We start from the raw sequence: 19,459 nt of genomic DNA on the forward strand, positions 1-19,459 counted from the left end.
TGGCCATGCGACCTGTGCAGCTGCACAAGGCCCGGCTTGGTTTAATGCTCTGCTGCCACATGTTGAAATTCTTAATAACCTTTGAACAGGGGCTCCATGTTTCCATTTTGTACTGAGCCCCACAGATGAAGTAGCCAGTCCTGGCTGTTGTGAAAAATTCCGGCAGCTCCACAGCAGAGCTGGGATCCTGGTCTCTATCTTTATTCTTGCTTTCTCCTTCCCAGTGGCCGGGAGTACCCTAGACAGGGTGGGTACTGTGTTCCGTTTAAACTGTCTACACTTTAGTCACTTCCTTTTCCTTTTCTGACGACTTTTCAAGTGCTGAGAGGAGAGGAAAGCTGTATTTAACCCAAAGACTCATTTATTCAGCAACCAGCAACCATTTAGAGAGTGCCTAGTGTGTGTCAAGAACTGTGCTAAGGCTGGGACCGGGAAGTGCGTGTGTGAATTGACCATTCCGTGCACTATGATCATTGCCATAGTGAAGGTGTGGACAGAGTGCCACGGGCCAGAGAAGAAGGTACGGTGACGACTCCACGAAAGGTGGTTTTGAGTTTCCTCTTGAAGGAGGGAGCACTTCCTGGTGGAGGGTGGTGGTAGGCTTTTAAACAGGAAGTGGGGGCAGCAAAGGCCTGCTTGTTGCAGCCGGCTGGGCTCTTCAAAGGGGGTGGAGAGAAGAAATTAGCCCAGAAAGAGAACAGGCCACGGGAGAACCTGGGGTAACCCACTGAGGATTTGAACTTCCAAGTTTTAAGCACGGGAATCTGGTGATGAGATTGGCTCTGCAGAAAGATTACTGCCCTGGGGTGTGGAGGATAGGCTGGGGGAGGGGTGAGAGAACCACAGGAAGATCACATGCAAAAACGTGCTTATTCTACGAAATCTTTAAACTCACAGACTCACCTCTTTTGCTTTAAAAAACATCAAACTGCATCATATTTCTTCTGCTGCTTAAATAAGTTGAGCCTACTGCCACTTTCTTTTCTCTAACCCAGAGTGGTCATGTTTTTCAAAATCACAAATTTATATTTAAGAAAAGTGAAGGAATCTTAATTTGGTGGTAAAATTTTAATGACACATTTAAAGCAAACAGTTTATAGAGCCCAGAAGCCGGTTTCTGGCCCAATATTTTATATTGGAGGGAGTTAAATCATAAACTAGATTAAAAAGAAGGTATGCTATGAGGATTGTGTAAATAAAAAAAGCCCCCCCCCCCCCTCATGGCTCCTTATCTGGGTTACTGTAACAGACCCGATCTGTTTTCTGCCTACAGGTAACCACACTTCAACTGTTAACTTTCTGGCTCAGTGCTTAGTTGTGCTTGGCAACCAATACAGCCAGAGGAAGAAGGTGAGTATATGATCACAGAAAGAAGATAAAGAGAAGGTTCAGAAATGAGTTCCTCACACGTATTTAAAGCATGGAAAAGTTCAGTTATTTCACCAAACATACAAGAACTCAGGCTTCCCTTGCAAAATCCCCCCTCAGAGCCTGAAGCAATTATGAGGGACCCCGGGGTTCCAAAGAACAGGTTTAAAAACAAAAAACAAAAAACCCAGCCTTAGGAAAGTGCAGGTCTTCCCCATGGCGGGGAAAGGGGGACAGGACTGGACTGGTTTGATGTGTGACTCCAGGAAGTTTGGTTCTTCATACTGTACAACCTGCCCACAGCTCTGTGCTAGACTCCCTCTTTCTTTCTCCTGTGGCTGGAGCTAGGGTCAAAGGCAAAAAGGACTTAGAAATCTCAGTGGTATTCAGTTAATTAGTGGTGAGGGTGGATTTAACTTTTCAAAATTTTTTTTTTTTTTTTGTCACAGCCTAAGTTTCTTCCGTTGAAGACTCCTGGGAGCCTGTGTTTATTTCTCAGTCTTTGCCAAGCTTTCAGGAGCTTTCATTTTCCCCGCTTCCCACATAGAAAGCCCACAGCTCCGCAGAGAGTTTCTTTTCCTGGAGACTCTTGCCCTTCCCCATGAATCAGTCTGATCTAAGCATGTGCTTTCGGCTGGGCTTTAAGATCTCTGGAGCGCTGGCCTCTGGTGGCTCAGTTCCCAGCATCAAATGCAGTCCAGCCGGGCCCAGCACCTTGCTAGACACTGAGTCATCACCATTGCCTTCACTCAAAGTGTATTTGGTTACAGGGAATCATGGATTACTGTGATTTATTTTGTTCTCCAAACTGCAAAAGTTCTTCCAGGCTTTGGTGAAGTTCTCTGTTATAGCTGTCAGTAGTTGAGCTATTAAAAAATTTTATACACACACACAGATTTATTTATACAAATGTTTATGTACTTTTAATATACTACAGTATGTAATTAAATGCTAGTTTTGAAATGTCAATACACTGTTGTAAAGATTAGTTTGTCTTTTCCTTGTCAATGAAGCTAGAGAATTCCTACAGTCCTCTTCATTCTTATTATACTTAGTGTCTGCAAGGCCTTTAAAATATAATCATTATTATTTAAAAGTGTAATAATACCAATAAGGAAATACAAGGATCACATCCATACAAAGTATGAACTAGGCATCACTTGGCCCAGGAAAGAAATGGTCTTTAACATTATATAAAAGAATCCATGGTTTCAGCAAGGGCCTTATAAGAAACTGGGCATTTATCTTATATCCTGCACTGTGCTGGGCACAGTGGAGTAAAAGGAAAGTATAACAGCTGCCTACAAGGAGCCTACATCTAATTGAAGAGATATATACTAGCAATGGCTGTAAAATAGAACTACATTCTATTCTCAGCATCACCATATTCCATATTCATAGTCCATATTGAAATAATTACTAAATTAGCCAATAAAGACAGACTAGGGCCATATAGAATGTAGTTACTGGTCTTGTGATCATCTCTCCCTTGCCTTTAGGTCATTCCCATCAGCATACAAACATGACCTGGGATTGGCCCTAGACCTGCTTACTGTTCTAATTCATCCAGTCACAAATCACTAAATACCATCTGTATGATCGTAAGTCTAGAATTTCTATCTCCCTCTCAGCCTATCCATAGGAGTTCTAGACATAGTCAACTGGCACCTTTGACACTGCCTTGCGAGTGTCTCGCCGGCACCTCAAACTTAAGTCCCAAATTTAACTTCTGAATTTCCCCCAAGTCTAATCACCATACCCCATTTCCCCATCCCAGTAAATGATACATGTCCATCCACCTAGTTATCATGTCAGATACACGGGAGTCATTTTTAATTCTTTCCTCTTCACGTAAAACCATAAGCAAATCCTCTTACGTCTATTTCCAGAACATATCTTAAATCTATCTACTTCTCTCCATTGCTCTAGTTGAAGTTACCATCTTTCACCTCATCTATTACATTCATTTCTTAACTTCTACTTCCACTCTTGCTCTCTATCAGTCTATTCTCCACATAGTAGCCAGAGTTATCTTAAAAACTATAAGTCATTTACATCAATTCATTCCTTAAAACCCTTTAATGGCTTTCTAGTATAATTCATACAAAATCCAAGATCTTTAAACAGGGCCTACCAGGCCCCAGGCATTCTCCAGTTTCACCTCATGCCCTTCTCCCCTCACTCACTATGCTCCAGCCAAACCATTCTAACTCCAGTACCTCCAACATGCCAAGCTCTTCCTGCCTCAGGACTCTTACACACACTGGTTTCTTGCACTGGCATGCTCTCGACTCTGGCCTTTCCCAATGGCTGACACCTTCACATCCTTCAGGTCTCAGCTTAATTGTTACCTCCTCAGAAAGGCCTTTTCTGATTACCCCATCAAAATATCCACCCATCCTCAGCGCGCGCACGCACACACACACACACACACACACACACACGTATACACATCATCATTTTGTAGCACAACATCCTATTTGTGTCCTCTATAGCAATTGTTTATTCTATCTCACCCACTCCATGAAGTCAGGAACTGGATTTTTCTTGCTCATCAGGTGTTCACGAGCATCTAGCATAGTACCTGCATTCTAAGAGCAATCAGTAAATATTTATTCAGTGAATGAAAGAAAGGAAGGATCAGTGTGAGTTTGGGTGGCCAGGAAAGATTTTGTATGGTTGTGGTACATGAGGTGGTCTCTATAATAAAGCGGGGGGCGGGGGATACACAGAAGGACAGCACACATGAGGGAATGGAGTGGGAATGAACCGGTGAAGACAATCAGGCTAGTTGACATTGAAGCGAACAGCTTAACCAAAATAGATCGTTTGAGTAATAGAATGTGAGATGGAAAAGACAGGGAAAGAAGAATGGCCCCAAAAGGCAAGAAAAGAAATTTCATTTTGATGTGGGAGGCAGTGGGAAACCACTCTTTGGTCTTGATCAGGGGAATTACATACTAAATATTTTATAAAATGAGTCTGGCAGGGGCATGCAGAATGGATTGAAGCAAGCAGCCCCAAAGCTGGAAGAGCTGACTGGCAGCACGCACAAGTCATCCAGGGATGAGGAAGTAAGGCTGCTGGCAATGGCAGTGAAGAGTAAAGGGTAAAGCCAAGAGGGCTGTGAAGGGAGAGCCCTTAAGACGTCCTTAGATACTGGGGGAAAGAAGAAGGAGGAGTCAAACAATGCCAAGACTGAGAAAATGAAAGGAAGCTAGAATCATGGTGTCGGAAAGGACCCACCTACTGCCCTACAGCGTTCCAGACAGGTGGCCACCCAGTACCGGGAGGCCATTCTACTGAATGTCATCAGTTCTAATATTTAGAAAATTCTGCCACACAAAGAATCAGGCTTCTTTTAGCTTTCTGTCTATCCCAATTCTGCTCTTAAGAGTAAATACAGAATAAAGACAGTCCTTATTTCACAGGCCAGCCTTTCAGATAGTTGAAAACAATTATTCTGTCCCTCTTAATTTTCTTTTTCCCAGGCTAAATCCCCTTATTCAGCAATCAAGAACCATGAGATCTGGTTTTGAGTTCCCTAACAGTTCTCACAGCTTTATTACAGCTTATAAACTCCTTGAAAGTACAACACCTAGAACTGAAGAGAGTGGTGCCCCAGTCTTGTCTGATCAGCACTGAGCACAGTGAGACTGTTACTTCCTTTTATCTGAACACGGTTCTACTAATAGGGGAAAGTTATCTTTAAAAAATATCTATTTCTGCTGTGGGGTTACTTTGGAATTTTAGGAAATGAAAACGCCAAGATCTTTTTCATGTAAAATAAGTCATTGCCCTAATACTATATAAATTTTGCTTATTTATATTCTGCATTCAGAATTTTACAGTTATTCCTCCTTAATTTCAATATTAATTTTAATCCATGATTCCAGAATCTTAAAGTCCTTAGAAAATTGTTCTGACATTGTTTGTTTTGGTTCTCTCCAAGTGACGAAAGGGCCCAGAATAAAGTCCTGAAGCTCACAATTAGAGTTACTCTTTTTTTTTCACCTATTTCTTTTTATTGTGCTAAAAAAGAAATAACATAAAATTTACCATTTTAACCATTTTTAAGTGTACAATTCTGTGGTAGTAAGTATATCATCGTGGCTCAACCATCACCACCATCCCTCTCCAGGACTCTTCATCTTGCAAATCTGAAACTCTGTGCCCATTAACAATAACTCCCTGTTTCCTCCTCCCTCCAGCCCCTGGCACCCACCATTCTAGTCTCTGTCTCTATGAATCTGACTGCTCTAGGTGCCTTGAATAAGTGGAATTATCATATAGTATTTGTCCTTTTGTGACTGGCTTATTTCACTTAGCATAATTTCTTCAAGTTTCATCCGTGTTATAGCATGTATGAGAATTTCCCTCCTTTTTAGCACTGAGTAATATCCATTGTGTGTATATATCCCATTTTTAAAAATCCATTCCTCTGTCAATGGACACTTGGGTTACTTCCATCTTTTGGCTATTGTGAATACTGCTGCTATAAACGTGAGTATACAAATATCTGTTTGAGTCCCTGCTTTAACTTTTTTTTCTTTAATTAATCTTTAATGTAAGGCAACGTCATTAACTTACAGAAGTAGAATTGCTGGATCATATGGTAATTCTAAGCTTGATTTTTTTGAGGAATTGCCACACAGTTTTCCACAGTGGCTATACCATTTTGCATTCCCACCAGGAATGTACAAGACTTCCAATTTCTTTGCATCCTTGCCAACACTTGTTATTTTCTGTTTGTTTGTTTGTTTGTTTAATAATAGCCATCCTAATGGGTGTGAAGTGGTTTGGGTTTACATTGTCCTAATGACTAGTGATGCTGAACATTGTTTCACGTGCTTATGGGCCATCTGTATATCTTCTTTAGAGAAATGTCTATTCAAGTCCTTTGCCCCCTTTTTTTTTTAACATCTTTATTGGGGTATAATTGCTTTACAATGGTGTGTTAGATTCTGTTTTATAACAAAGTGAATCAGCTATATACATATACATATATCCCCATATCTCCTCCCTCTTGCATCTCCCTCCCACCCTCCCTATCCCACCCCTCTAGGTGGCCACAAAGCTCCAAGCTGATCTCCCTGTGCTATGCAGCTGCTTCCTACTAGCTAGCTATTCTACATTTGGTAGTATATATAAGTCCATGCCACTCTCTCACTTCGTCCCAGCTTACCCTTCCCCCTCCCTGTGTCCTCAAGTCCATTCTCTACGTCTGTGTCTTTATTCCTGTCCTGCCCCTAGGTTCTTCAGAACCTTTTTTTTTTTTTTAGATTCCATATATATGTGTTAGCATACAGTATTTATTTTTCTCTTTCTGACTTATTTCACTCTATATGACAGTCTCTAGGTCCATCCACCTCACTACAAATAACTCAATTTCATTTCTTTTTATGGCTGAGTAATATTCCATTGTATATATGTGCCACATCTTCTTTATCCATTCATCTGTTGATGGACACTTAGGTTGCTTCCCTATCCTGGCTATTGTAAACAGAGCTGCAATGAACATTGTGGTACATGACTCTAGAGCTAATCAATGAATTTGGTAAAGTAGCAGGATACAAAATTAATGCACAGAAATCCCTTGCATTCCTATACATTAATGATGAAAAATCTGAAAGAGAAATTAAGGAAACACTCCCATTTACCACTGCAACAAAAAGAATAAAATACCTAGGAATAAACCTACCTAAGGAGACAAAAGACCTGTATACAGAAAACTGTAAGACACTGATGAAAGAAATTAAAGATGATACAAACAGATGGAGAGATATACCACGTTCTTGGATTGGAAGAATCAACATTGTGAAAATGACTATACTACCCAAAACAATCTACATATTCAATGCAATCCCTATCAAACTACCAATGTCATTTTTCATAGAACTAGAACAAAAAATTTCACAATTTGTGTGGAAACACAAAAGACCCCAAATAGCCAAAGCAATATATATATATATATATTTTTTTGCGTTACACGGGCCTCTCACTGTTGTGGCCTCCCCCACCACAGAGCACAGGCTCTGGATGCGCAGGCCCAGCAGCCACAGCCCAAGGGCCCAGCTGCTCCGCGGCATGCAGGATCCTCCCAGACCGGGGCACAAACCCACATCCCCTGCATCTGCAGGCGGACCCCCAACCACCGTGCCACAAGGGAAGCCCGCCAAAGCAATCCTGAGAAAGAAAAATGGAGCTGGAGGAATCAGGCTCCCTGATTTCAGACTATACTACAAAGCTACAGTAATCAAGACAGTATGGTACTGACACAAAAACATAAATATAGATCAATGGAACAGGATAGAAAGCTCTGAGATAAACTCATGCACATATGGTCACCTTTGCCCTTTTTTGAATTAGGCTGTTTGTGTCTGTTGAGTTGTAGGAGTTCTTTATATATTCTGGGTATCAATTCCTTATCAGATACATGATTTGTATCTCCCATTCCATGGGCTACCTTTTCACTGTTGATAGTGTCCTTTGAAGGACAAACTTTTAAAATTTTGATGATGTCCAACTTATCCATTTTTTTTTCTTTCCTGTGCTTTTGGTGTCATGTCCAAGAAATCATTGCCAAATCCAATGTCATGAAGCTTTCCCCCTATTTTCTTCCAAGAGTTTTATAGTTAGAGCTAATCTTTAGATTGGCATCAATTCAGTAATTCATTAATATTTTAAGTACAGTTTTGCAATCACTTATAAATCTATTATCATCCAGTTCACATTTTCCACCTACCCATTAAGCCATTAATTCTTTTATCTATTCTTTTAATCAGTACCTACAAAGCTAAGAATTATGGATACAGCAGTGAAGTGGTCAGGAATGGTCCCACCCTGCCCTCACCGAGCTCATAGCCTATTGATTGAAGAAGCCAGACACTGAATAGGTGATTACAAGCACAGGTATGACATGAAAGAAAAGGAAACTGCCAACATGTAAGACTGAGAAACATAAACTAATCAAAAAGATTTTATCAATTTCTTGGGAATCTTTGACTTATTGGTCTATTAACCCAAACAAAAGAAATACTTTAGCTAACTACTGACTCTGAATGGTAATTATTGCTTTCTTCTCTAAGTGCTCACAGACTTTTATTAGTTTCAGAGTCCACTCTAGGCTCTACCGGGGGCCAAGGAGCTCTTGGTCTTCAGATTCTGGAGTCTAACATTTCACGGGTTTTAAAAAACTAGGACCGGGCTTCCCTGGTGGCGCAGTGGTTGAGAGTCCGCCTGCCAATGCAGGGGACATGGGTTCGTGCCCCGGTCTGGGAAGATCCCACATGCCACGGAGCAGCTGGGCCCGTGAGCCATGGTCACTGAGCCTGCGCGTCCGGAGCCTGTGCTCCGCAACGGGAGAGGCCACAACAGTGAGAGGTCCGTGTACCACAAAACAAACAAACAAACAAAAACAACAAACAAACAAACAAAAAACTAGGACCACATTTGCCTTTGTATTTTTGGCTCTCTGAGACTCAAAATCTGAAAATGTCTTAATTTCTCATAGATAATTCCCTGAAGTAACATTATAACTTCTTTATCTACCTTGGGGTATTATTCACTGGATATGAAGATCTGAAGTCATTAAAAGCAACCCGGTGTTATGTGTTCACCTCTTTAAGGTTTTGATCCCTCCTAACAATGTTTGTTTGGCCATTTTTGGCTTGAAGATTGGTTCCCTTTATAGCAAAGAGAGGAGAATTTGGAGTTAAATGATTTCATTTTGTCTCTCTCCTTTATTAAATCTTTCCCCCCAGATACTTGGGCCTATATTTTACTTTTTCATTATATTCTCAGAATATAGTTTAAAAGCAGTTAGCTTCCCCTCCTTACTCCACCTTACCCAAGCCTCGGATATCATGGATAAAAATTGGGGGAGTTGGGGAGAAGTGCTTGTTTGGTGTTGAGGAAGTGCTGAGTATGAAGTGAGTGATGATGTGGCGTCTATGTGTGCACAGCTGGAAGTAAAGGCAGGGGCATGAGAGGTTTGGATTGGTTATGGAGATGTGAATTTTTCCACATGGAGATGAGTATAGATTATCTGTCCATGGAAGTGGGAGAAAAGAGAGTCACATGGAAGGCCAAGAACTAAGTCAGGAAGGATTGGCACAGTCAGAAGCGGGGAGAAGTTTCAACCAAAGAAACTGAAATTCATAGAATAAGAAGAAAGCTTAGAAATGATCTAGCCCACCTCTCTCATGTAACTGATGAGGAAATGGTTGTCCAGATAAAAAAGAATCAGTCAGTGGACTAGCTACAAATGTATAGAGTTGTATAAATCCTGAGAGGGTGGGAAAGTGGTTTTCAAGAAATAGGAGATGGTCCACAGGGCCAAATGGTACTGAGGAATTGAAGAATGTGAGGGCACTAAGGATGGGTCTCAAAATTGATTAAATGATGCTTTGGTCTTCCAGAGTACAGTTTTGATAAAGAAAAAAAAAAAAAAAGGAAGTCAGATTGCAAGGGTAAGTATCAGGGAAAAGGGTTTGACTGTGAAAGAGACAAGGAGATAGATAGGGAGTTATAATACACTCAGTAGGTTTGGCAGTACTAGGCAAGAGAAATAAGATGATAGCTAGAAGGAAAGGAGAAATAAAGTTTAAGATAATGGAAATATTACTATTTTAAGACAGAAAGGAAAGAACCAATTGAGTGGGAGGGATTGAGGATGAAAGAGCACTCCTGCCATCCTTGGCAGGAAGATCACAAGAAGCAGAAAAGGAACCAGAGCACAGGTGGATGTAGGCTTTGGAGAAAGGAAGATACTGGAAAGTGAAAAGAAGGTACCACATGTGGTGAAGGAGGCAAAGCAAAAGGAAAGCCACATCCCAGAGGACAGGTACGGGGATATGGGGAGAAAACCAAGCTGACCTCAAGGTCCAAGGTGGGACTCTGAGTCCTGCCTCTGCCTCTCCCTGGAACACTGACTTTGATCCCTCGGAGACAGCAGCTTTACATCTGGATGCCACAGAGTTTTTATGAGACTGATATCAGGTAACATACGTGCATATGTCTTGTATAAGCTGAGTTATCAGAGCATTTTTGAGATTCATCCCGGGGCTCACAATGCAAAAAGAGAAGATCTGAAATGGCTGCTCTAGTGAGTAAATTCAAAAGTTCACAAGATGTGTGCTGGCTGGGCAGTAGGAAGGTTCTAGCTGGAGCTAGAAATTGTGTTTCTCCTTTCAGAAGAGAGACCCAGGGAGCCCTCTTGCTGCTCTCCTGGGCACTGAAAGGCAGCACAGAAAAGCCTTAGAGAAAGAAGCACCAGAGTGTAAATTCTGAGATGGGATGGTGGGAGCAGCAGCAAGAAGGTACTATTTCAAGAGCCACTATTCCCTGGAGTCTCAAAGCCCAACTGGCCCAAGGTGATGGTAGCAACACTTTTAACAGGTCACCAGATTCTCAAGCACTCCCCTCTTCTTTAAAGTTCAGAATCATCAAATTAGAGGACCAAACCCCATCCTTGACCACACGAAAAACAAAATGAGGCCTGCCTCTGACTCAGACTGTTCACAGGGAATGAAGGATGCTGTGGAATCATAGGAGTACAGATTCTCAGGGTGGGTAGAGACTTTAAAGGCCATTTATTCCACCACCTGGCTGGTGTGCGACCCTTTTCCATAGTCTGGCAAAATGCCAGTGTAAGCTCAAAATCCTCCAGTGACAGCCCAGTTCATGCATGGCAGCTCTGATTATTTCATCGACTATCCTTATATTGATCTAAAGTCTCTATGTCCCTATATTATCCTTATATTGATCTAAAGTCTATATGTCTCTATAGCTTACATACTGGTCTGAGTGTGGTCCTTGGGATCCACATAAAAAAATCTTTGATGTGCCTTCAGCACCTCCATTCCTCCCCCTTGATGGTCCTTTTCCAGTTGACATGTTTGTCTGTCTCTGTTACCAAGTCTGGCTCTCAGATCTGAGCACAGCTCTCTGGGTGTGCTCCGGGCTGTGCAGGACAAAACAGGGCCATCACCTCCTTCATTTCAGGGACCAGTGCAGACACAGCACATTTAGAATTTTGGGAACACATCATATTATTGATTCACACTGAACAAATTGCTCACTACAACCCCTATACTGTTGTGGGCAACTGATTGTGAGATCAAGAACTCTATATTTATCCCCAGTAAGTTACATCTTGTAATATTTGGCCCAGGAACAAAAGAAAGATATCAACATGGACATATCTGGACATATCTAACATACTTATCATTTATTCACTCTCATTCATTCATTCATTCAATAAGTTCTTCCTCCCAGTTTTATGCCCTTAGTAAATGTGACTAGCCTGCACTCTATGTTTATTCAGTTGTATTTTTATGCAAACCATTGAAAAACATGTCCAAAAGGGCAGAGGCCTACCGTACAACATGAAACATCTCCCTGAAGAATGACTGACCACTGATTTAGTTACTTTATTAATTCAGCAAATTCACTCAATCAATATGTGTTGAGGCTGCATGTGCCAGGTCATGATCTATGTGCTGGAGAAACACACAGCAGTGAACACACCAGACAAGGTTCCTGCTGATTATAGAGGGACAGACAGGATAATGCTAATACTACTACTACTAATAGCTAACATTTATCGAGCATTTCCTATGTACCAGGTATTTTTCTAAACACTTTACATGTTTATTCTTCACAAAATCTTACAAAGTAAATACAGTACTATCATTATTCCCATTTTATAGGTTAAGTGTTCTGAGGCACAGAGGAGTTAAGACACATGCTCAAGATCACACAGATCCTAACGGATGGAGCATCAGCCTAGGCTGTCTGGCTCCAGAGCCTGTCTGTTTAACCACTGAGTTTCTATGGTGTCTCTGCAAAAATAAACACTAAATTAAACATACACATAAACACATAAGGAAATATTCTCATATGAAAATGTCACATTTAAGCTGAGGTCTGAATGACAAGAGGGAACCAACATCTCAAGAACTGAGGGAAGAGCAAGAGGTAGGAGAGGTGGGCAGAGGGCCTGTCATGAGGGGCCTCTTGTACTAGGAGAATGCTAGGGATAGAGCTATAGGAATTCAAGCGTTTATAAATATGCCTAATTGCTTCAGTAACCAGCCTACACATGATCATTTTTTCCACAAATATAACGTGAATGATTTCCACTCCTAATCCCTACACATGATCAAAGATGCCCCCTTTACATTCTGACAGTTCCCTTCTAGCTGTCACCATCACTGGTGTATACCAAGACACACTCTGGACCCACAGTCGAGATTCAGCATCCATTACATCTGCATCGTGCTATGTGATCTTGGCCAAGTCACAGCCTCTCTGATCTTCGGTTTCTGGGGATTTTGCCCATTGCTCCAGAATGCTACCTTACACCTAGAACTGAACCACTAGGGTGTTAAGCATCTGGGGACACTTTGATCTAGGGAGCAATCACTCTTTCAACCTTTCTCCTTCCTGATCTCTTCCATCCTTCTCCCCACAGGCCCAGGTAAGCTGTGTCTAACATTATGCATCTGGCTTCCATTACCAGCAGCTCCAGGGACTGCTCTCTCATCTCCCAGAAGCCCTGCTGGTTTGACCCCATCAAGTTCTACTTACCCAAGTGTTATACAACCCTCCCCTTAATTACACACTCAATCAGTTCCTCCCGAGCTCAGCAATTTGTGGTCTCTGGGCATCCCCCGGCTGCTTTTCTGGAGGTAGCTCCCAGGCTGGGCCTTGGCAAGCCTCTGAAGCACTGACTGGGTTTCTAAGGCCAGAGTTGAAAGGCTTGCTGCTATTTCACACTCTATTTCCTTCCAAATTAATTCTCTGATGAATACTGTCCTTTGCAGTGATTCAGTACAGGCCATTTTCTTACATCTTTCCTTTACCTTTGAGACTTTTAATCTCTCTTGAATCCAGATTTTCCTCCGTGGAAAACCTGCCTCAGGGAAAAATGCCCTGCTTTCCAACCAACATAAACAGACCTACCCCACAGCACACTTCCTTTATTGGTTTACCTAGGCCCTACTTTTGATCTTAAAGCACATGCTTGCACTCTCTAAACATCCCTACACCACAAGGAGCAACTCAAACTTCAGGGCATGTAACAAGCTGCTGAATTGTAGTTTCTTTAAGCCCCAAATACATGAAGATGCAGATTCAAAGTTTGTACTTAAGAAGCTACTATGTTCCAGACCCTTTTATATAGTGATTTTGCTTTACACTCTCCATCACTTTCCCCCTACAACGCACAGAGAGTATCATCTTCCTCAGTATACAGATAAAGAGAGACTTGGCCATGTTAAGTGAGTGGCCCACGGTCACAGAGCCCAGGAAAGTGGTAAAGCTGGAATTCAAGTCCCTGGTTCTTTACTCCAAGGTGGGTGCTCTCTTACCATCCCACAAGTGGCTTAAGTGCCTCTAAAACAGTCACCAGGATCTTAACCACCAATGGCAGGCCATCTAGGATGGGGCGCCCACTGCCACAGCTGCCTGAGGAACACTCAGAAGGAGCCACAAAGAGGCTTTTCTGGCAATAATTTGAGCAATGCCTCACGTTTTTATAACACTTTTTACATTATGAAGTGCTTTACATATGTGACCCCTGGGATAGTTCTGTGAGGGAGGCACTATATTTGAGTCCCACTGTACAAATGAGGATACGCAGGCTTGTTAATGGAAAGTTAACAGAATGTCCAAAGTCACGCAGAAAGTACATACAGAGGTAGGACTTGAACTCACAGCTCGTGACTCCAAGACCAGTTCTCTCTCAAGTTCTTACACATTAGTTTGGATTTTTGCTTCAGAAATGGAGATTCCATGCCACCAGCCCTCTTCCACCACCTCCCACCTTCAGGGAAGTGTACATTTCAAAAGCCAGGTGGAGAGAAAGAAGCTCAGGGGAGACCAGCTTTTTATTAGGGAAAGTGTTTTTCCCCTCTCTCCACTCACCCTTGGACAGGGACCAGGTTCTTAGAGGTTGGCAGGGTGAACTGAGAGGGTCAGGACTGCATGGCTGGTCCCCTTGGCCGCTAGAAGGCAGGGTCTGAACAGAGCACACAGCCTCTCCCCAGAGAATTCTCCAGCCAGCCAAAGGGGCTCACACTTGCCCTAGCAGACTCAGGGTACACAGCGAACCACAGCTCTTGGCCCCAAAGCTAAAAAATGATACATCCCTGGCATATAGTAAACAAAGTAGTTGCTCTTAGCCCCTCCCAGCCTCCTTCGCAGATACATGGGCAGTGCCCTAGAGGAGTCCAGCTAAGGAAAAGGGGTGCCAGGTATCACTTACAAAGACCCAAGTTTCTTATAATAAATACAAACAGGTCACCATGCTAAGACCCAGTGCTCTGAGGTCTGGGAGTGGGGTGGGATGGGAACTCTTTCTTCCTCCCTCTCTCCAGGTGGAACTTTCAGAGTTTTGATATCCTTGCTGTTCTTTTAAACTGTCTACATGCAACTATTAAAGGGGTGCCGGCACATAGCAATGCCTGGCCTTGTCTACTAACAGCTGTTTCATCCCACTGCATACCAGACCAAGAGCTCTTGAGTAAGACAAGCCATGAGGCCCTCAGGAGGGTTTGGCAGGTGAGTTCCCCATGAAATCAGCCTACCCGAGGAAGCCCGGTTATATGGGGGAAGAGGAGTGACCGCTCTCCTCTATCCTGGGAGGCCCTTTACTTTGCCATCCAAGGATGAGATCCCCTCTGGAAATTATTTTAACCTTAACAACACTCATTTTCAAAAGCATTAAGAGGAAGGAGTCAAGGGCAAGGGCTGGTTAGGAATTTATGAAGTGCTTTTCACATCCATCCTCAGAACAAATCGTCAGGTAGGCAAATAGCAATATCACTGTTTTATAGTTGGGAAAGCATAAGCTCAGAGATGTTAAATGACTTGCCCACAGTTGCACAACTGGTGGGCTAGGGGCCAGAGTTCTCCTGCACACACAGGCTCACTCTTCTCCATAAGGGCAGGCAGAGGGGAGGCACTGCCTCCGGAGAGGGTGGCTGGAAAGAACAATCCCAGTTTCCTACTAGTTGAGGAAACCTGTTACAGCTAAGAATCTAGTGGGGAAGAAATAGCCAAAGGGCAAAAAGGAAAGTTTGAAGGCCCTTATATTTACTCAATTCTCACAACAACCCTAATTAGTAGGTATATAATTATCTCCGTTTTACATGAGAGGAAAAACAGGCTCAGAGACACCTGTCCAAGGGTCACAAATACTAGCTTCAGAATTTGAACCCAGTAGAAGCCACGTGTTTTCTTTACTCCATGTTTCCCCCTGGTGGAGAGTGGGGAAGAGTACATAGAAGCCCCTTTGTGCAAAGCGAAAACAAGGAGAGGGAGAGGTCAGAATCCATTCAGTAAATCTTGGCTGAAGTCCACTTTGTGCCACGTCTTGTACTTGGCTCTAGAAACACAATAATGGACAAGACAGGCAGCCCCCTACTGAGGGGCAAACAGAAACACGGGAGGCATCAAGATGAGAGGGCTAGGGACTTCCCTGGTGGTCCTGTGGTTAAGACTCCACACTTCCAATGCAGGGGGTACGGGTTCGATCCCTGATCAGGGAACTAAGATCCCACATGCTGCAAGGCACGGCCAAAAAAAAAGAGAAGAAGGAATTCTCAAGACAGCAACATAGACACCCCGCCTGAGTTTCCAACCATCAGACTCAAGATGGCAACACCAGCTCTTACCTGAGCCTACTTCCTAAAGACTTGCTGGTCCCCAGGATTGGGTGAGCCAACTCCTTAAAATAAATGTCTCTCTCTCTCTACTTAAAAAAAAATTGCTTAATTAAAAAAAAAAAAAAAAGATGAGAGGGATACATGGGCAAAGGGAGGGTGTGTCGGGGGCCAGGGGAGGAAACAGTGTGTCACAAAGCCAGAGGAGCAGGACTAACTTTTCTTGAAACAGTTCAGTCTGGCCGGGGGGTGATGCATGAGGGGGCGTGAGGGACGAGGCTTGAGATATAAGCAGGGGCCATGTCTCAAAGGGTAACGGAGCACAAGAAAGGGAGTGACCCGTTAGGAAGGCACTGAGTAACCTGGGAGGGTGATTGTGGGCCTAGGAGAGCAGTGTCAGAGGTGCTCACTCACTCCACAAATGTGTGAGCACTAGTGCATGCCAGGCACTATTCTCAGTGCTGGGGACACATCGGTGAACAAGGTAAAGTGTGCCTTCATGGAGTTTACGTTCTCATCAGGGAGATAAACAAATAAATACACAGATGTGTAATATCAAGCACTGAGAAATACCACAGGGGAAAAGAGACAGGACAAAGTGGAGCCCGGATTTGCTTGGGCTACTGTAACAGAATATTACAGATCAGGTAGCGTAAACAACAGAAGTGTATTTCGTCGCACTTCTGGAGGCTGGAAGTCCGAGATCATGGTGTAGGCAGGGTTGGTTTCTGCTGAGGCCTCTCTCCTTGGCTTCCAGATGCCCATCTTCTCCCTGTGTCTTCACATGGTCTTCCTTCTATGTCAGAGTCCTAATGTTCTCTTCTTTACCCAGTCACATTGGATTAGGGCCCACCCACATGACCTCTTTTTTTCTTTTTAAGTTGAGAAATATGGTTTTTTAAAATTAATTAATTAATTACTTTATTTATTTTTGGCTGCATTGGGTCTTTGTTGTTGTGCGCGGGCTTTCTCTAGTTGCAGTGAGCAGGGGCTACTCTTCGTTGCGGTGCGCGGACTTCTCACTGCAGTGGCTTCTCTTGTTGTGGAGCACGGGCTCTAGGTGCGCAGGCTTCAGTAGTTGTGATGCGTGGGCTCAGTAGTTGTGGTGCACGGGCTTAGCTGCTTCACGGCATGTGGGATCTTTCTGGACCAGGGCTCGAACCTGTGTCCCCTGCATTGGCAGGCGGATTCTTAACCACTGTGCCACCAGGGAAGCCCATATGACCTCTTTTTACCTTAACTACCTCTTTAAAGGCTCTATTCCAAATAGAGTCACATTTGAGGTACTGGGGGTTAGGACTCCAAAATGTGAATTTTGAAGGGACGTAATTCCACCCATAACACAAGGTGATAGAGTGTAACTAGGCTGGAGGTAGAGTGAGGGGGTGGATCTGAAATATCTTATGTAGGACAACAGGGAAGGTCCTCCCTGAGATGACAGTGAGCTGAGATCTGAATGAAGAAAGGGCGCTAGCCATGCCCATGTCTAGGAGAGCATTGCAGAGAGGGGAAGAGCTTGTGCAAAGAGCTTGAGGTGAGGACATGACTTGGGGCTCCTTGGCAGACGAGAACAGTAAGGCGGCTAGTGCAGCCGGCGTAAAGTAAGAAGAGACAGGTAGGAGAGGAAGTCACATAAAGGCCTTGACGACCATTATGACTGGCTCACTCTTTGAGATGGGAAGCCCGGGGAGAATTTTGAGAAGAGTGACATGATCTGACTCGTATTTTAAAAGTAACACCTGTGTTGAGGATAAATTAGCAGAGGGGGAAAGGGCAGAAACAGGAGACTTTGCAATAATCCAGGTGAGAGGTGATGCTAGGATGAAAATAGTAGCAATGGAAGTCTTGAGAAGTGGTCAATTCTGGATAAAGTTTGAAGAGAGGTGTAGTAGAATTTACTGATGGATTAGATGTAATACACGAGAAAAAGAGAGGAGTTAAGGGTAACTCCAAAGTTCTGGGCCCAACCGACTGGGTTAATGGTGGTGCCATTTACCTCAATGGGGAAGCGTGTGGGAGAAGTCGAAGAGGCATGAGAATTGAGAGTTTAGCATGGACAATGGGAAGTTCAATACATATTAAATAGCTTAAATATCCACGCAGAGATGTTGAGTAGACAGTTGGAAATGGAACCAGAATTCAGGGGGAAGGTCCAGATTGAAGGTATGAATTTAGGAGACATTATGTAAACAATATTTTAAATTATGGAACTGCTTGAGATCACCTAGGCGGGTAAGTGTAGGAGAAAAGGTCCAAGGACTAAGCCTTGAGATACTCCAACACTTAGAGATTTTTAAAAGGTAGATTCAGCAAAAACTGAGAATTTGAGAAATGAGGAAAACCAAGAGAGTATTTGTCAAGGAAGCCAAATGAAGAAAATATTCCAAGAGTGCTGAGGAGAAGCTGAGTAAGAAGACTGAAAACTGGCTACTGATTTAGCACTCAGAGGTCACTGATGATCTTGACAAAGCTGTTTCCATGGAGTGGGAGGGGTGAATGCCAAATCACAGTTGGTTCAAGAGAGAAGGGGAAGGGAAGAATCAGAGACGGCAAGTATGAACAACTCTTTTGAGCAGTTTCCTACAAAGGGAAAAAGAAAATAGCATAGTAGTTCAAAGATGTGAGAAAACTTTTTAAGACAGGAGATTTTACAGCATATGTGTAAGCTAATGGGAATAACTGGTAGGAAGAGAAAATTAACAATAGAGGAAAGAAATAATTGTAGGAATTACTGCAAAGCTGGAGGGTTGGCCTTGGATAGGAGTAGGGATGGTTCATTCTTAGTAACAGGAAGGAGGGCCTTATAGGCACCAATGCAGCTGGGTTAGCAGGTTGGGGGTGGGGTGATGGATATGGAAGTTCTCTTCTGATTGCTTTTACTTTCTTAGTGAAATAAGAAATATAGCAATTAGTAGGGTGAGGGGATATTGAAGATCGAGGAAAAAAAATATGAGTATATTCAAGAAATAAACAGGTAGGACTGATAGAACTTAACTGATTAGACGTAGAAAAATGTGAGAGGAAGGAGACAAGGATAGATTTCTGGTTTAGTAACTGAGTGGATGGTGGAGGCGTCTTCCATTCAAATAGGGAAGGCTGTAGGAAGAGCAGGTCTAGGAGGAGAGAGGGAAAATTTTGTGTCTGTGGGACATCCAAGTGGACCTAAGCGTCTGAAGCTTGGGAGAAAAAACTTGAACTAGAGAAGCAGATCTGGGAGTCATCAACATAAAGATAGGAAGCAGAGAGGTTTTTGTGCTTGCTATTTTCTCTGAGAAGTAAAGGGGTTGGTGGCTCGAGACCGGAGAAAGTTTGAAATAGATTCTGGAGAAGAATGAGAAAATTGATAAGGAAAGAGGGGGATCACCAGGTAACCTTGGGGGCCCAGGTCAAGGTGGAGCACTTACGCTGAGAATGGTCCCGAC

This window comes from Mesoplodon densirostris, chromosome 2 (genome assembly GCF_025265405.1).
Source record: "Mesoplodon densirostris isolate mMesDen1 chromosome 2, mMesDen1 primary haplotype, whole genome shotgun sequence".
In the NCBI taxonomy this organism is placed as follows: domain Eukaryota; kingdom Metazoa; phylum Chordata; class Mammalia; order Artiodactyla; family Ziphiidae; genus Mesoplodon; species Mesoplodon densirostris.